Below are 19,171 nucleotides of genomic sequence, written 5' to 3' on the forward strand. Positions count from 1 at the left end.
TCCAGAGGACCCCTAAGCCCCAGCCTACTTCTCATAGGCTAGGGTAAAAGCTGGAGTCTCTTGGAGGCAGGGGGTGGGAAACAGGCTGCAGCTGATAGTCTCTGCCCTGCAGGTCTTTCATATGTCTGACTTGTCTCAGAGCAGGGCAGGCTCTCACCCATCCCTCTGCTAGGGAAAGCAGAGTAATGTCGTGTCCTGCCCAGCTACAGAGCTCATTTCCACACACTGCAGCATGTATGCATCAAAGTGCCAAGCTCCTGCTCAAGGCATTGTCTCTGTTCCCAAAGAATACTGACACCTGACCTGTTGCTTGGTTGGGACAGCCACCAGCACCGTTGCCAAGACCCCCTCAAGCCTCTCATCCCTCTTTCATATTTATTGACTTCCATGCAGGGAAATCTGCTGGAAGTGAGGACTCAGCCTTGTGTCAGTTCGGCTACAAGGACTCCTGCAGGTGGGCATTTGGTTCCTGCTTTCCAAGGAGAGTGTCTGGAGACGCAAGCTGCTGTGTTTGTGGAGCACATCCCCCACACAAGTAACTTGTGGCAGGGAGGCACGTGATGGTTGTAATTGTAATTGTGACATGAGGCTTCTGGTCCCTGTTTACTGCTCATGGCAGTTCTTGTCTGTCTGCTGCATCACACCCTCTCTGGATCCCGGCCACCAGCAGCAACTTCCACAAGCCTCTCCAGAGGATCCCAGGAAAAGATTTTTGCTGATTATAACGTCCAAATCATTTTTTCCTCCATCTCAGTGGCCTAGGTCAGATCCCTCAGGCGTAACCCTGAACCGTGAGCTGGGTAGACTAACCCCCTTCATCCATGTGCATCTATGCACACACTCCCCTGCATTCCAAAGTTGCCTCCAGAACTGAGTTCCAGTTAGTGTGGATATTTACTTCCTGTCTGGTTTTGCAAGTAATTCCTGAGTGCAGCCTCAGTGATTCTACCAAGTAAGAATCAGCTCCTAATTTTGGAAGTCCTTATCCTCCCTCTTACCAAAAAAATCTGGTTTCATGGCTGGAGGAGCTACTGTTTCTCTCCATTCCTGCCAGGGCCAGGACTTGCACACTCAGCTCTGCTCCATTCCCCCAGTGATTCACTGTCACACATCTGCAGGTGCTATGGCCATACCTGCAATGTCAGGTTCCTTTCTTTTTTAAGAGGAGGGTAATTACAGCCCTGTGCAGGATTTTCAGTAAGGCTGGGCAAACCAGTTTGGTCATCCTTGTCCCCAAGGACACATCCTCATATTGCCTGAGAGCAGCAGGGGAGGGGGACTCACTCAAGGGCAGGTCCAGGGTGGGCTGCTGGGGTGTCTGTTGTGTTCCCCAGCATTCCCTACGCACCCCAGCCATTGCTGGGCCGGCATGTAATGCCCAACTGGTGTAGAAGAATAAGTTCAGGGTCTGTTCTGGAGGCACTGGGAGGAGTTTACGGGACTGGGGGGAACAGGACAGGTCAGCTCCTGGATGTGTCACCTCAGGACAGCCCAGCCAGATCTGCAGTGGGGAGCAGGACCACTGATGCTTGCCCCAGAACAGGTTCTTTAATAAAGCATTTCAGCACATAGTGAGTCATTAATTACACCCAATCCTACAATGCTAATGGTAGTAATATTAATAAAAAAATTTACTGCATTCCATACCATGTGCCAGCCCTTGCAGGCATCATGCACCTCCTTCTATCCTGCCTTGCCCAATGAGCTACTGCTGAGCTCCTGTTTTTTTGTTATGCTTCAATCCTTGCTACCCAGAAACACCTGGGGCATTGGAGGAATGTTCCCTGCACTGGGTCCCTAGAAATCTGGGGCTTCCCGACCCAGGTGAAGCCATTCCAGGGTGGGTTTTCAACAATGGTGATCATCTCTAAACTCTTTACAAGCATCTCCTCAGCATGACCTTTTGAACCTCCAGCTTTCCTAAGAATACAGTCAGATAGCAATGTGGCATCAATGCCCCACTGGGAAAATCCCACTCTGCCACACTGGCAGAGGAGCCACTGGAAGCATGTGGAGCCACATCCTTGGTGCTGTCTTTCCTTTTACCCGAGCACCTCCAGCCCTCAGCCCACCACAGCGGTGATGCCCTCCAGCACACGGCTCAAAGCGAACGAGTGCAGCCCCGCACGCACACCTGTGTACACACATCCCTGCTACCTCAGCTCCGGCCTCAGGAATGCTGCCGGCATCACGTGCAGCTGCCAGGAAGGGACTGCGGTAGATGCGCCTGCCAAGCAGGTTTAGCGGCCACATTGATCCCGGCTTGTGCTGTGTCTGCTTAAACCCCGCACCAGCTTGTCCTGTCCTGGGGTCTTCCCAAAGACACCACTGCTGTGGAAATGCTCCCCTGGCAGCTGTGGAGAGCTAAACTTGTGACAAAAACCTTGGCACAACCCTGTAGCTTGGTATCACCTGCAGGTGTCTGTAGGCAAAGCCAGCTCCTGTTTAGAGCTTCCCCCTCCAAGACTTTTGCATCCATCCCCTAACTCTCTTTGGCCACCCATGGATGTGACTGGTTTCTTTTTTTACCAAGTACCCCAAAACCTCATCCCAGCGGTAACACCTGGACATGGCACTTCTTACTGCCTGGCAGCTTCACCCAGATTAGATGAAGTTTCTTGCTTCTTCTGTGGAGTGCGGTCTCTGTCCCACTTCAATAAATCTGTACTTTATTGTAGGATTAAATAATTCCTCCCTTTGGTTTCTGTAGTATTTTTGTGTTTTAAATTCTCAAGTATTAACATGTGACAGTCATTTTTAACTCCCAAAAATAGCCAGGCACACAGGCTAATGACACCCTCACATAATGTTTGACTGTCCATCCCAGGTATGGCCATATCACAGAAACACATAGCCACTGAGCAGTCTTCACAATGGCCAAGAGGTGGGGGACTTCATCAGGGCAAAAGGGTAGGGTAAAGTAGATATTTGTAGTTTTAACTTCAAAACATGGAAATTTTAAACAAAACCTCATGGACTTCACCCCGGGGTTCATGTAGACATCCAGCACATTCCTGGTAGCCAAAAAAATAAGGTTCAAGGAGAGTGGAGCCCAGACACCTCCTGTGGGATGGGGTAGGAGGGATTCCCAGGTCCCTCCTGAGGCTCAGGGACCACCAAGGCAAAACAATGTTGCTTTGATTAAAATGTGTCTCATCATCTCTTTACTTGGATGGATGGTTCTTTGTTAAGTCTTACTTGGTTCATTAAAGCTCAGCCATCTGCATTGGGACATGGAAAGTACTTTGCATCCCCCCCTACACCAGCAGAAGCAGCAGTTTCAGAGTTTTACAAGGGACAGGCTGAGGGTCATAGGATGGTTCAACAGCTGCAGCCCTCCTGGGTGAGTCAAATGCTGGGATGGTGTCATAGACAACCTGTCCGATGGAAAAAAAAAAATAAAAATCCAAGCTTAACCAATCCTTACATACATGTGAGAGGCAGAGAGGGAGAGACTGATTTTGAATGTCTGAAGTCAGTCTCTGGCAGCTTTATCTCAAAACTGTGGTGATCTGAATTACACAAAGAGAACTAATGGGAACCTGATATGCTTTGAAACCAGCAGTTTTGCCTCCTCTTAAATTTGCCTTTTGGATATATTGTCTTGTGCACCTTGTTTTAATTCTATGGTTGATGCTTTAAGTTTTAGCTTTCATATTTTCCAGATTCTGTACTGCATTAGCATAACTCTGAACTTCATATAAAGTGTTAGGAAGTTCTCTTCATAGTTCAGTTAGACAAAACAATCCTTTTCCAGCCCAAGAACCCAGGATACCATTGCAGCTTCAGGCACAAAAACCATAAACAACAACGAATTGAGGAGAGCAAACTGGGAGGATGGGACTTCATAACCTGAAACTGCAATTGGACAATTGAACCCAATATGTAAATAGACCAAAACTTACAAAAGTGTGAAAACATGTGACCTATAAGATTTGGTGTAGGCTTGGCCAGACTCTTGTCCAAGGTGTATCCTTTGAAGACCTTTTTAATAAATACCTACTTTATTCCTTTAACACTGTCTAGCCTCTGTCCTAGGTAGCCTCTCAAAGCATCATGGTCACTTTGTTTGGTTTATGCAACAGGCAAGGGAGTAAATTTACCTTACTTCCTGCCTATTGCTGTGTTGGCTTTACATATAGCAACAGGGAGGAGAAACCCTTTTCTTTTTGTTTTCTGGTAGTAAAAAACAGTCTCTAAAAATCACATTGGAGACGCTGAAGGAAAAGCTCTGCCCCCTTTTCTCTTACAGTCTTGTCCTGTTTTATCAGTGATGACTATGGTGATGGTAACAGTGATGCTATGCCTTGCCTGTCCCACCAAAGCACCCCTCAGCAGTCTCCCTGCAGTAGAACAGCGTGCTGTTTCCCAACTACAATACAAAAAAAATCAGTTTTCAGGCAGCTCCTGAGACAAGAGGGAGTGGAGAGAGCCAAGAACATGCAAATACGAGTTTTATTTATTTTTGGCTTAAACCTCTGAGTGCCAAACATCTGGCAATGTGAGTGGCCTCCCAACCTTTCATGCAAACCCAACTTGCATACTGCTGAGCAAACGTCAGAAGGTGATGGTGGTAATGATGATGACAACTTGATTAATTGAAATCTTCAAGCACACCTGACTCAGATTTAACAGCTCTGTCCTTTTTGTTCTTTGGTCCAGTGCCCCACCCCCCACCCCCCCCATTCCAATGATTCTTCAAGGCAGGTATGTTACATCCTCATTCACCTGATGGGAACAGAGGCAAGGCAGTGGACGGTTTTGCTGGAATGCAAATTCAGGAATTCAGGAAGAGCATTCAGGACATTCCCTCATAGTTGTCCATTTTGCTTTTGCTTCTCATTGGAACAGAGATTAAGCAACAGTGTTGACTGTGTCTTTGCCACATCCCTCCTAGTTTGTGATTTCAACCCACAGGGCCTGCCTCACCTCCAGATGCAGGTATTTCAGAGCGGTTTTGTGGAACCTGGCAGCTCAGCTGGGTGGAGGAGAAATACCAATATCTTCCACCACAGGAAGGAAGATAATGAGGCACTCTGAACTACATTACTAGCCACTCAAGGTTCCACCTAAGATGGTGCTACCAGAAATCAGTTTCAAAGCTCTGCCACTCCAGAAACACCTTGCAAAAGACTTACCCTGTGAGTGTTGAATCCTCCTTTTGCACTGAGATGAGTCCCCAGCATGTGGCCTCACCCCCTATGTGCCTTTGGGCTGGAAGGGAGAAGTACTCTGGCTTTGGGCTGGGATGAACCGTCTTTCCTGGCCCTTACAGACCTTGCAAGAATGCTCTGCAAGCTAGAGCTATCATCTGCTTAGGTCAGAGACATCTTCCTCAGCAGGGAAGACATCTTTGAGGCCTACATGAGGGTTCTTCCACCAAAATAAAAACTGGACATCAGCTTTGGGGAATTCTGGCAAATCTTTGCTGACCTTTAGCTTTGTTTGACCTCAAAGAGTAGGAATTACCTGTCCTGGCTTAGAAACCAGGGAGATACATGGCCCAAGATGAGTTAGGGGAACACAAGGTGAGGCCAGATACCTCCTGGAAGTGCTGAAGGCTGCACAGAGAGCTGAGAGCTTTTTGCTATCTAACATTCAGGTGAATCCAAAAGTCCCAAAACCCAGGGATGACAGGCATTCCTCCCAGCTGAATGTTCTCACTCCAATACTTCATTCTGCCTTGCTGTGCATTACCAAGCCAGGGGCAAAAATCTTCCTTGCCCCCTGGGATATGACCCTCTGTCCTAAAACAGGCTGGTTATTGTACCCAAGTTTTATGCTGGAGATGAATGACTCTGCTGTCATTTGGAGTTTTTTGACTCCCCTCCACCTGGTGTGGGAAGAAACACAAAGAGACAGATCCCACAGGAAGCAGGTCTTGCAGTCTGTGTGAGGACAGCAGCAATATCCAGGGAAGAAAGTATGGGCATGGGACAATTTTAAGTCACCTGGCAGATGATGGGCATCTCACTTTGGTTAGTTTTTAAACAATCTGTGGACTTGTACCCAAGACTCACAGAGCTCTTTATGAAAGGAATAGAGACAAAAGGGAAACAATTTTCAGACAATCATAGCACTACAAGGTCTCTGTGTCCTTGGGATGAACAGCTGTGCAGGCTGGGAATCTTCTGCAACAAAAAGACACCACAGAAAAGGTTATACTACTGCCTGCAAAGATACAAAGGGCACAGTGTGATTGGATAGAAAAGGACCATTTATCATTTTCTCTACTGTGAGGATGAGGGCATCAAAAAAGCTACCAGATCAAAACAAGCCCAAGGAAATGATTCTGCACCCAAACAGGTCATTAGATTGGGCAGCTGTTGGGTACAGGATGTTGCAAATGCTTAAAAATTATCTGCCTTCAAAAATAACTAAATAAATTAATGGGAGAAAAAATTACTGAAGGCTATTATGTACAAGGACACTTCTGGCTTAGGGAGTCTGAGTCACAAAAAAATGTTGGAGGTTGAGGAAATATTCTGGGGAAGTATCACTTGTCCTCACACTTTTCTAATAATGGACTTACATGAAAAGAAGTGCTAGGATAGATAGGTCCTTGTGGGCTATTTCTACATTCCAGAATAGATAAGCACCCAGCACTGAAAGCTTGGCTATGACAAGCTTGCTATCTACCTGTGTGAATCTGCCCCAAGATCTCACTGCTGTGCTGTGCAAAGCACCTCCTGGAGGTACGGAGGGGACAGGACACGTGGCCCCCAGCAGGTGGGGACAGAAGATAGCGCCTATCAAGACCTGTGCAAGCAGGCTCCCTGGAGATAAGGCAGTATCTGGAGGATCACTTAGTGCAATGCCTTGATAGAGCAGCAGCTGCTGACTCTCAAGCCAAGGAACCAAGCCTAAAGGTCGTATGATAAAGTGAAGGCAGAGGGAAACCATGACCTGGCAGTGAGAATTTCCAAAGTTCCTTTTTCGTTCCTGTGCATAGGAAAACAAGATAAAAAGGGAAAATATTCAAAACAATACATACCTCAAGCAGGCACAGCTCATACCAGCTGACCCAGACCCAGCTGCAAGATCAGGCTCTGAAAGCTTGTGCAATATCTTCATGGTCAAGGTGCCCTTACAGCTGTAAGTGAAATGGACTGGCAGGAACAGAATTCAATGTCTTGCCAACAGATAAGAGCACTTTTCAATCTTCTGGGCTATTCTTACAGCTTTGTCTATAAAAAAGGCAAGTTCATTGCCCCCAAAACAGCCTCTAAGTCTTCAAGCCTTCCATTACCCCCATATCAGTATTTTCCATTGGATGGCTGTACACTGTACACTGTACACCAAGGGCTCTGCAAAGCACTGTCATCCCTCTCCCTGTGTGCAAAGTATCTCTAGTACAGCAGTGTCAGTGCTGACAGAGAGCCTCAAAGTCTCAGGTCTCACTTGGCAACCACCTCCAATGTCAATAAAATATGACTCAAATGGCCCCACTGCCAAACTGATGACAACAGAAAACAGGCAGGGATGGGATGCCCCCCAGAGAGACCTGGACAAGCTCGAGGAATGGGCCCGTGAGAATCTTATAAGGTTCAACAAGACCATCTGTATTTGGGCTGGGGTAATCCCCAGTATCAGCACAGGCTGGGCATGACCAGAGCCAGAGCAGCCCTGCCCAGAAGGACTTGGGGGTGCTGGTGGGTGAGAGGCTGGACATGCCCCGGCCATGGCACTGACAGCCCAGAGAGCCAAACGTGTCCTGGGCTGCATCCAGAGCCCCGTGGGCAGCAGGGGAGGGAGGGGATTCTGCCCCTCTGCTCTGCTCTGGTGAGACCCACCTGGAGCTCTGCATCCAGAGCTGGGGTCCATGGTTAGGGTGTCTGTGGTATAAAAAAACCCACAGACCTGTGGTTAGAGTACAGTGGCTGGAATAGAGTTCATTTTCTTCACAGTTGGTTTCCCTCACAGTTATGAGGCTGTGTTTTCAGTCTGTGCTGAACACAATGTTGATAACATACACATGTTTTTGTTATTGCTGAGCAGTAGCAAAGAGCTAAAGCCTTTTCTGCTTCTCATACCACCACACTGGCGAGGAGACTGGGGGTGCACAGGATACAGCCAAGACAGGTGACCCCAACTGACCAAAGGAGTATTCCAGATCATGTGAAACTATGTTCAGTATATAAGAGGTGGGGAAGAAGGAGGTAGGGAGACGTTTGGAGTGACCGTATTTGTCTTCCCAAATAACCACTATGTGTGATGGAGCCCTGCTCTCCTGAAGATGGCTGAACACCTGCCTGCCCCTGGGAGGCAGTGGATTAATAATTCCTTGTTTTGCTTTGTTTGCATGGGCAGCTTTTGCTTTTCCTATTAAACTGTCTTTATCTCAAGCCACAAGTTTTCTCACCTTTACTGTTCCGATTCTCTGCCCAATCCCACCAGAGAGAGTGGCTGCCTGGGGCTTGGCTACTGGCTGGGGCTAAACCACTGCAACTTGTCAGAGAGCTGGTGGATGCCCCATCCCTGGAAACATCAAGACCAGGCTGAACAAGACTCTGAGCAACTTGCTCTCGCTGAAGATGTCCCTGCTCATTGCTGGGGGGTGGAACCAGATGACCTTTAAAAGTCCCTCCCAACACAAGCCATTCTGATTCCATGATCCAACAAGGAAGAATCCTTTTGTTTTCTCCTGCTTTACCAAGGATTTGGAAATACCTCCATGGATAGGAACAGCCAGGAATTTAATGAGCGCCTATTTTCCAAAAGCCACAGATAAAATATTACTCAAATGGCTTTTATTATTTATTAATCATCCGAATATGAGGAATAACAGTGGGGTAATTTGACTGTGCTCTGTTATCAGAACTTTTGATAGCTTTTGCAGGTTTCTAGACAGCAAGTAGATGTGAAAGAAGCACATATGAATATATATTTCATCTATATGTGACAGTCAATATGTGGGTGACTGTAAACAAAAAGGAGGTTAGGGCAGTGGGACAAAATTTTCAGATGTATGAAGAAACCTCACAGAAAAATGCCCTATGGAATTGCAAATTGCTCTGAAAGAAGCAGCTTCATGTTGTTATAGAAGAAGCTAGGCACACGGTTTGCAAACCCTCCCTTCTAATTTCTTCTGCTCATAAGTGTTCATGTAAGTGAAAATGTCTCTAGGGAAAAAAGCTCTGAATTTCTAAAGCTGAGCACGTGTTCTGATGCTTAGGGAAGAATCTGAATGTCCTGGCAATGCTCACCAGTGCTGCACTTAAAGAAAGAAAAAAAAAAGAAATAAATATATTAAAAATGGATGCTGAGAGGAAAACATACTTGAGGTGGAGAAAGGCTTTTATCTAAGTTTTGTGGCCTTCATGAAATGTTGGCTGCTTGTTTGCAGAGACAAGAATTCACTTCTCTGGAAGTCCTTACTGATTCCTCTGGTTCCCATCTTGTAGTCCTTGCTCTGTACATTTTTCCTGAGGAGGGAGAGGTTTTCAGGCCTTCGCTCCACAGGCTTTTCTGCTTTGCCCTACTCTCACACCGAAGGGGCAGCATGAAGAGAGAAATAGCTAAAACTTGCCCTTTTTGGTTCTTCTTGACTACCAGCAAGTATGTTCACAGTTTTTTTAACTTCCCCAAGGCAAAAGCAAAGAAAGAGCCTTTGATTATCTTGGAGATAAGGAGATGCAGACCCACAGGACCAGACTACCCACAGGACCAGACTACAGCCATCTCACTCAGCTGAAAACCTCCCCTGCAGCACCAGTAAATGTGTCAAAGACAAGAAGAAATTAACATTGATTTAAAACACTGTGCAAATGAGGGTCCAGATGCAAAGGTTAGTTCTTAAACTCCCTCCCTCCTACTCTTCTAGATACCTGAAATATCCACACAGAGAAACACAAACCCATCTGAGATAAAAACCACAGCTTATTGTGTGGGACAGCATCAGAGCCTTCTCCATCTTTACAAAGGGAATTCTGCAGATTGGACTTGGCCCTGATGTACCTCCAGACACAAGCATGGCTGATGGCTCTTTTTCCCCCTTCCTGCCCTTGAATTGACAGCTGACAATAAGAAGAGGGTAAGAACCCATCCTGTAGGCCAGGCAGAAGATCTGATATGTGCTAGGTGGGACGAGGAAATGGGATGAGCCAAACTTACCCATTTTCTGAATTGAGAGCTTCAGGTTGGTGCGGCCAATAGGTTTCCTGCAAGATGAAGAACCATGAGGTTAATTAATGGAAATCTCACAGCAGGTAAACAAGCGTGGAGGAGACTTACCTGGCCCTGCAGGCAGCTGTAGATGGGCATTGCGATGTTAGCACAACAAAGCATTGAGGGACAGCACCTGTAGGGCACAGCCAGGCTCTACCTCATCCATGTGCCCCAGGGACCCTTTTGCAGGTCTGAGCCCTCCAGCCTTAGTCACGAGGCAGGAATATGACTGTGGTTACCCCAAGATCTGCAGTAGGGTGCTGATGGAAATGGGGTAACCAGCAAGGGGTGGTTGAAGGGGACAGGAATGCAAAGCAGCTGGTGAAACCAAGAGGAAGATGATCAAACCCCTGAACAGTCCCTGCAGGCTCCCATCCCTCCCTTCTCCAAGAGGGTGTGTAAGCACTGCTCTCCAACATGGACAATGCTGGAGGGTTTCAGCCCTGTGAGCTCTGTGGTTTTCTATCTTTTTTTTAAGACCTCATGGAAGTTCTTTCCAAATTTCCATGGAATGGCAAGCCCCAGGGTGGAGATGACAGCACCTCTCAGCATGCTCAGGCCAGGCATAAAGGTTTCTCCAGACTTTGGATACCTTCACCTGTCTGGGAAATTTGCAATAATTACCCTCCTGGTGATTCAGGCTCCCTGAATCCCTGGTGATTCAGTTCTGCCTCTTCCTTTCTACATGTAAGTGCACAGAGAAGTTTTCAGGATCAGTGCCAAGGATGTTCCCCTGCCCAATTCTGCTTCACACCCACCACAGAGTGGTTTCCAGAGCTCAAAACCTGGTGCACACAGCAGAGTGAGAGACTCATGTACCACACAAGCCCTACAAGCAGTTTTTCAGAAGAACATTTCTTTGTTAGGAAGTTGGAGGTGGAGATGCTAGGGAGGATCCCCTGCCCCTAACCCGCTCTGGACCCTTTCACCCAAGAGATGCTCTCTGCTCTCAGCCATCCAGGCCTGCTGGCTATGCCTTGGACTTGGTGCTTACACTGCAGTTTGGTTTTCTTACTCTGGATATGTTCATATTTATTGTGGGAAGGGTCATGAAAAGGCCAAATTTAGCCTTGGCAAAGCAAGGTCAAATTCAACTTGGCCCTCCCTGTTTCCTAAGGGAAAGTCTCCTTGTGGTCAGTTTTCAAGGCCTTGGGCAGGACCTGAGCTGTCCATCTTCATCCATGCCTTGCTGGGCCTGCATTTTAATTACTGGCAGATGTTGAGTGCATTGCTGCTGGAGACCAGCCCACAGAGACTACCCAAGGTATGGCAAGGAGTGAGAGCATTGTAAACTCAGCTGGTAGCAGCTGATATTGTGCCATTCAGCATGGAATACGGTGTTGGTGTCCCCAAGCCAAGAATTATGTGAGGCCAGAGAGCTTCCTCCTCCCCCTCACTCACCTTCTGCAAAAATGCTGTCCGTCCTCACCATGGCTTCTGCAGAAATACAAGGAGCTAGCTGCCTGATCTGAGGGTAAAAGCAGGGTCTGGTTAATGCACAGGCAGCTGCTCTGTGCACTCCAGCTCCTTCACTATGCCACCAATGCCTGCCTTACAGAGGTGGCTCATCCCCAAGAATGGGGATAGCTGATAGTTCCTCCTTTACGGTCACCCACTCTCAAGGGATGGACAATCCCACAGAGCTGACCCTGCAGGCAAGGTGAAGGTGAACCACTAGTGATGTTGTCTTAGGCTGATGACTCTCCCAGAGCACACCCCATGCTACCTTATCCCAGTGATGCTGGCATCCACACCATCTCAGCCACACCAAAATTCTGGAGACAGGGATATGCTGTGTGGCAAGAAGAACCCCAAATTCCAACTCCCAAAACAGAAACTATTCCTGGGACTGAACAATATGGATATCCCAGTCACAGCCTCATCATAAAGAATTATGTTCCACAGATTGTGGCTTTGGATGGAGTAACAATCACTTCAGGCTTCAATAGAATCCCAATGGGTCACTTTCATCTTAGCATTTTCTACGATTCTGTGAAATCTTGAATCTCTGAAGACATACTACCACCCATGAGGGCAGCTGGAGGACTGTCCCTATAGCTGGCAGCTTAAAAGGGCTCAGATAATCTGTATACTGACCCTAGAATGGAAGGTGTAAGGTGACCTGAACTCTTAGGCAGGTACGCAAACCTTTGGAAACTCAAACCACTGTCTGGCAGGCATAAGGTCACAGTTGTCACACTCCTCAGGCCCTAGAATCACAGCTGAAATAGCATTGTAATGCCCTTATAATTTATTCATCAGCGGAATGGGAGCAGCAGGCATTGTGACGGCACTCTTTTATCAAGCCCTTGTGATGGACTTCATCCATTTTAAAAGAGCAAATTGGAGTTGCAAAGCAAAAAACAAAAAGTAAAGCCAACTTTATTCAAATTTTCAAGAAGAAAAAAGGCCAAATCAAAATAGGGAAAAAGAAAAAGCTCCACTAAAGATCTGTTTTTCTCTTCATTTTTCTTCTCCTTTGGTCTGAATCTTCCAAACTTTGCATTACTCCGCTGGTGGCTACTTCGATGTAGGAGGCTCCTGTTAATCCAGATGCTGCTTTCTGATGCTCAAAAGCATCTTTTCATCCCTGTGATGAGTTCTGCCTGAGGATCAGATTGCCCCATTTTTAGGTGAAAGAGAGCCAGAAGGAGAATTGCAGACAATCTTTTATTCTCAAAGATTGAAAATTACTTCCCTTGAGTACTCTGATGCTCTGCTCCCCAGATAAGTGAACCTACACAGGTGTCACTGTGAAGGTGAGGGCAGTTGTGCAACTGTTTTGCGGTTTTTTGGGGGTGTTTGTTTTGTTTTGTTTTGTTTTGTTTGAGGTGAGACTCACCCCATGCAGTAATACTGCACTGTTCACTTGGGCAGCAGACCAGACAATCACTCTTTGATTTTCCTCACTAAATGCTCAGGTTGTTTTATGGGGAAATCTTTCTTTGGCATCAGGGCTGAAATCCATCATGATAGTGCTTGTTGTCATCTGGTCTAGGGTTGAGGTATCCAGTGTAAATAAAAGAAATAACCCCAGACTCCTCTGTTACTGCTCCTCCAGGGCAGCAAAACCAGCCTGCAAACCCCAGGTGCTGTTTTCCCTTATCCCATGGGCAATGTGGGCTGCTGCTGTGGGAATGATGGGCTGCCAACGCCTCTGTGGCCTCAGCTGAAAATCTGCAACCAGCCACGGCAATGGCACTCTATGAAGGAGACAAAGGAAATAATCCTGGCCCCTCTCTCCATCTTCCATACCCGTACAGTGGTCTTGGCAAGAAAAAAAAGCATAAAATTTGGGTGGTGGAGAAACCTATAAGCTCTCTAACAGGATGAGGAGCTGAGTCCAGAGCTGAGCCACACTGACCTAGGAGCACATGAATTTCCACTCTGGGCAGTTTGGAGGACAATTACTAAAGAACTGGTTGGATAAATACATCTTAGGCTGTTTAGAACCAACTTTGGGCAGGACAGTGATGAGGTGGACCTCCAGGTGTTCTGCTCTGTTTCAGTACAGCCCAAGGAATAGCTGCCTATTATTTGAGCTACAAAGGACTCTGTTGGGGTAGCTGTAAGCTAAGCAGAACTCATACCTCTTGCCTGATCATTTTCATCACTTCAGCATCTGACTTATTTGGGGTAAGAAGCTGTTAAAGTCCATTCCAGAGTCCCCAGGATTCCTGTCGATGTTTCACCAAAGCACAAGAGCAGGGAGGAGGAAGGAGAGGAAATAATGTTGATGGTGCTGATGGTATTGTCTTTTATCCCAGGAGAATCCAGTTTCCCTGGAGAATGAGCAGATACCTCATCCTTTGAGCCACTCAGGAAAGAAATTTGAAAAAGCAGTGAAAAGTATCACATGAGCGGATTATGTCCTAAGAATGGAGTCACACAGGCACTCCCACATCTCCCCACCTCTTGTCCTCTCTCTGACAGCTCATGGAGCAGTAACCCTCTAATGTGACACCACGACAGGTTTGCATTTTCAAAGCTTCTGCTGTTGCTAAGCAGAGGAGTTAACTTTCAGTTTGTCATCCTTTGTGAACACAGTTTACAGGAAGAAAGAAATAAATGAGGAAGAGAGATATTAAAAACAGCTGATAAGAACAAAGCCAAAAGGACTTAGAAGTTTTCAATTCAGATTTAACCCATTGCACTGGTGGCACCTTGAGGTCCACTTTACAGTGACAAGTTCTACTGCTGAGGACTGGATTAATGGTATGTATAGCCTCTTCCTTTCCCAGTGAGTCTTCCCCTTCCTGGAGCCCCATGTTCCAACATCAGACTCTTATTTCTTGTTTTCTGAGCCCAAAGAACAAACTGATTTATTCAGGTGGAAAAAAAAAAATAAAAGGGGGAACAATACTGTTTGTGGCAGAGCACACCCCATGTAAAGCCCTGCTTGCAAGGGAACAGTGACCATTCATGGGAGAGCATCTGGAGGGGAAGGAGGAGAAGGCTTCATTTTTTCATTATGATATATCAGAGGTGATTGGAGGGGAGAAATGCCATATGATGTATCAAAAAAGTTATGCTAGCCTCGAGGGAGCCTGGATTCAGGGAAGGGGACATCAGGCATAGCAGCTGAGCTTCCCTGGAAACCCAGGCAGAAATGCAGGCAGGAGCCTTGGAGGGGGCTTCCAGGCTGTACAGGCTTTAAAATGCTCTGTTGCTTTAACAGTTTATATTTTCTTTGAGTGCTGAATGTTTTTGCAGGAAAGGGAAAAAAAAAACAGAGGGAAAAACACCAATATCCTTTCTAAAAGCAGAGCCGGTGGAAAATTTGCAGTCCGCTCTCTTGAATACACCAGGGCTTGCTTTACTTTCTGCTTTGCATGATTACATCGTGTGCTAACATTCAAGACAGGCAGCAGGAGGAAATAGATCCTGAATAACTCCAAACTTTGCTTCTTCCACCTCTTCCAGTATTAGGTGGTTCCAGACAAAGCTTGTGCTGGAGGCTGCTGCAAGAAAAGATTTTTTGAAGGCAGTGCAGTACCAGAAAAGCTTGGCTCCTGTACGTTTTTCTCCAAGCATGAGCAAATCCATGCTTTACCAGCAAGCTGAGATGCCCTATTAACAGAGCAGGTCTTTACTGGCTGACATCAGCACAGAAGTTATGTCCACCAACTAAAGACTATTAAGTAAGCATGTGAAGATCTGTGAATATGTCCTGAGGAGCGCAACAAAGGTGAAAAGGCTGGATGAATGTCTTTTGAGGAGCAGCTGAGAACTTTGGGCTTGTCTAGTTTGGAGAAAGGGAGCTCAAGGTAATGCTCTCTATAGGTTCCTGAGGAGGGAAAGTGGAGAGGGAAGTACTGAGCTCTTCCTGGTATCCAATGATAGGACACATGGAAATGGTTCAAAGATGTGCCAAGAGAGGTTTAGTCTTGGCATCAGGAAGCATTCCTTTGCAAAGCGGGTGGATAGATATTGGAATAGGCTTCCTAATGCCCCCAGCCTGTCAGTGTGTAAAGGACATTTGAATAATGCCCTGAACAACATTCTTAAACTTTTGGTCAGCCCTGAACTGGTCAGGCAGTTGAACTGGATGATATCTGTAGTCCTTTCCAACAGAAATAGTAAATTCTTTTCTGTTATATTCCACTGACATAAATAAAAAGAACACAAGATTAAACTTCCACCAAAAAATGGATACACCATGGCACTGCCCAGCATCCAAGGAGTTTTTCTGACAAACAGTGTTTCATGATCCAGCCCTCCAGTCCCCCACTGAGGAAATGAGAGCTGAATTAAATAGCTTTCAGTAAATCTCAGCTTGCTCCAAGGTGGTAAAGAGACAGCCAGAGCCGCTGACCTGTGCCAATGGCTGACCTGCCTCTATAGGGTAACACATACTTCATTTCAGCAGTCTGCCAAGCTGTGGATGGATGAGGCATGTTCCTGCATATTACCACTGTGGCACTGAGCAAGAACTCATCCTAGCTTCATGAGAAAATTGATGCCAGTCCCCACAGGGACGCTGTCCAGGGTGAGATGGGATTTTGCAATGGCTAGAGTAATTTATAGCTTGGAGGCAATCGCAAGCCCTGGACTGGGTACCACTGACAGCACCTTTGGAAAGGGTAATGGGGGAAGCTCTGGGGAAAGCCCAAAAGGCAGGAGAAGGGCAAGCAGAGCAGTCTCAGGGACGAGGGGAAGGATGCCTAGCTTTTCACTGGGAAACGGCAAATTTGTCCTGGGAGCACTGAAGCTTGAGGAAAACCATCTGTTTCCTGTTCTCCCTGGGCCAAGGTCTGGAGAAGGAGTCACAGCCAGACCCAAGGCTGCCAAGCGTCAGGGAGTCTTGGCAGAGCCAGACACAAGGCTGTCAGTGTCAAGGTGCTCCGCTGTCTTGGTTTGGGAAGACAGGTATCTGCCAGGGAAAGCTTGAGCTTCCCTTGCAATGGAGAATGTAAACAACCACCCCCCCCCCCTTTTTTTTCCAATTATAATTTTTCAGTTAAAAGCTTTTAGGCAAAAGATTTTGGAAATAGAAATAGCAGTTCTTTACTAGTATGTATAACAAAGCAAAACAAGCAAGAAAGCAAGCAAACAAACAACAACAACAAAAAAAAAACCAAAAAACTACAGCACTGATAACAAAAAACAGTACCAAGAACTTCGAGGGCTTTGCTTCACAAAAACCCAGGGCAGTTTGGTCTCGGTGCCTTTGTAGGATCCTCAGAGCACCAAGCTGGAGCAGTGGAGAAGTCCCGGGCTGGTAGCTGGAGTGGCAGGATGTCCCGGCAGGCAGGGGCAGGGTGTCCCAGCGGGGCAGGGGGATGCAGGGTCACTCTGTAGCAGATGAGCAGTGCTGATGGAACCATGACAGTGGGGCAGGGCTGGCCCAGCTCTCGCAGGGCGGCAGAGAAGCTCAGAATTCCAGGGCAAGCAGATGATGGTAGATTTCCAGGACTGGACTCCTCCAGAGACAGTGAACTCTTCTAGCAGGAGCACCAACCCAGCCGTGCTTTCTCCTCGAATGCGGAAAACCAGAGTGTCAAACTGCCCCAAACTCTGCCCTTTACCTGCCCCAAAACTCATTTTATCCACCCCCCCCCCCCCCCCCCACCTCTGAGCTTTGACCATCCCTTTGTTTTGTTAAATAGTCTTAAGTATGACACTTAGTCTCTTTGGTAACTTATGGGGAAAAAATTCTTTAGAGTAAAAAGGAACAAAACCCAAACCCCAACACCCATGCAGCACAAGCTGCTCCAGCTCAATCTCCCACCTATGCCCGGGGCCCTGGCTGTCAGTTCTGTGCCTTTGGTAAAGTCCATGGCTCTGGAAAATGCAGGAGATTGATCCAGTGGTCACCCATGTTTACAGGGTGTCATCAGGATGGGAAAGCATGGGAGGTGATAGGGGTAAAGAAGGAGGTTAAAGCCATTTAATGGCATAGGGATGATGGGACACATCATCCAACCTGTTTGCCCAACCAGCAGGTGCCTTTGTGAGGTGGCCTGAGCTCTTCCATGCACAGAAGGATGAAAGAAATGCCAAGCAGAAATGGGTCATCCTCCTCCTGGACAATTACTGTTATTTTTCGTTCTTTAAATTTTTTAATGAATATCATTTATGTTATTCATTAAATACTCACTAAGGAATGAGTGGTGGCTCATATTTACTGGTTGATATATCTCTACACTTCTGCAAGCATTTTTCACCCTTAGACAAGCCAGGGAATGGCAGGAAGGTTGGAAATGGCATGTTCTGGTGTGACTACCTTGCACATATGTGGAGAATGTGAGAACAACACATTGGGGTAGGGATGGCAGCGGCCTCCTACTGCAGCTTGGGAGCCACTGCAGGATTCTTATGGGGCATGAACTCGCATGTTGAGTCATGCAAGTTCAGTCCTCAAAAACCATGCTCTGTATAAAACCATCTGTTTTGTGACCATGGGTGCCTGTCAGTGGGCCAACCATGCATACATGTTGTATCTACTCATGACCTGTGAGTATCTGGACAGGCTGGATGGATGGACCAATTGTGTGAGGTTCAATAAGACCAAATGCCAGCTTGTGTCCCTGGGTCACAACAACTTTTGCAGCTCCAGGTTGCGGATAAAATGGCTGGAAAGCTGCCCAGTGGGAAAGGACCTGGGGACTGCTTGATAGAAGCTGAACATGAGACAACAGCAGTTTGCCCAGGTGGGCAAGAAGGCTGATGATATCCTGACTTGGATCAATAATAATAATAATAAAAGCAGCAAGATTAGGGAAATGATCCTTGCCCTGTACTTGGCACCAGTGAGATACCTCAAGTGCTGTGTCCAGTTCTGGGACCCCCAATCCAGGAAGGAGATTGAGATGCTGGAGCAAGTTCAGAGAAGGGCAATGGAACTGGTGAAGGGTCTGGAATCCATCTCCTGTGAGGAGCAGCTGAGGGAGCTGAGAGTGTTTAGCCTAGAAAAGAGGAAACTCAGAGTGTCTTTATCACTGTCTGCAACTCCCTGACAGGAGGGTGTAGCTGGGGGTCAGTCTCTTCCCCCAGGCAACCGGTTACAGGATGAGGGGATGTAGAATCACAGAATCACAGAATAAGCTGAGTTAACACAGGACCACCAGGATCATCAAGTTCAACTCCTGGCCCTACACAGGGGACCCCAAGACTCACACCACGTGCCTGAGAACATTGTCCAAATGCTTCATGAATTGTGTTAGGCTTGGTGTTCTTGGGGACCCTGTTCCAGTGCCCAACTACCCTCAGGTGAAAAACTTTTTCCTGATATCCAGACTAAACCTCCCCTGACACACTAGATTGTCAGGTTCTGTCACTGGGCACCACATAGAAGAAGAGATTAGTGCCTGCCTCTCCCTCATGAGGAAGTTGTAATTGCAATGAGGTCTCCCCTCAGTCATCTGTTCTCTAGGCTGAAGAGATCAACTGGACTCAGACACTCCTACCATGGCTTCCCCTCAAGGTCCTTCACCATCCTTGAGGCCCCTCCTTTGGACACTAAGCTAATGGCCTAATGTCTCAAGCTGCGCCAGGGAAGGTT

The 19,171-nt window shown here is 47.0% G+C and overlaps 2 long non-coding RNA genes across 2 annotated transcripts; one reads left to right on the plus strand and one right to left on the minus strand.

Moving 5' to 3' along the window:
* Window positions 1-4,437: 4,437 nt before the first annotated feature.
* LOC136373889 (uncharacterized) lies at window positions 4,438-7,078 on the minus strand. The gene is made up of 3 exons (XR_010745756.1): window positions 6,995-7,078; window positions 5,834-6,131; window positions 4,438-4,764 (listed from the first exon to the last, which is right to left on the minus strand). It is a non-coding gene; the product is annotated as an uncharacterized lncRNA (long non-coding RNA).
* Window positions 7,079-9,662: 2,584 nt separating this feature from the next.
* On the plus strand, window positions 9,663-17,776 carry LOC136373888 (uncharacterized). The gene is made up of 6 exons (XR_010745755.1): window positions 9,663-10,208; window positions 12,702-12,926; window positions 13,229-13,803; window positions 13,935-14,382; window positions 16,034-16,156; window positions 17,610-17,776. It is a non-coding gene; the product is annotated as an uncharacterized lncRNA (long non-coding RNA).
* Window positions 17,777-19,171: the final 1,395 nt, after the last annotated feature.

This window comes from Sylvia atricapilla, chromosome Z (assembly GCF_009819655.1).
Source record: "Sylvia atricapilla isolate bSylAtr1 chromosome Z, bSylAtr1.pri, whole genome shotgun sequence".
NCBI classification, from domain to species: domain Eukaryota; kingdom Metazoa; phylum Chordata; class Aves; order Passeriformes; family Sylviidae; genus Sylvia; species Sylvia atricapilla.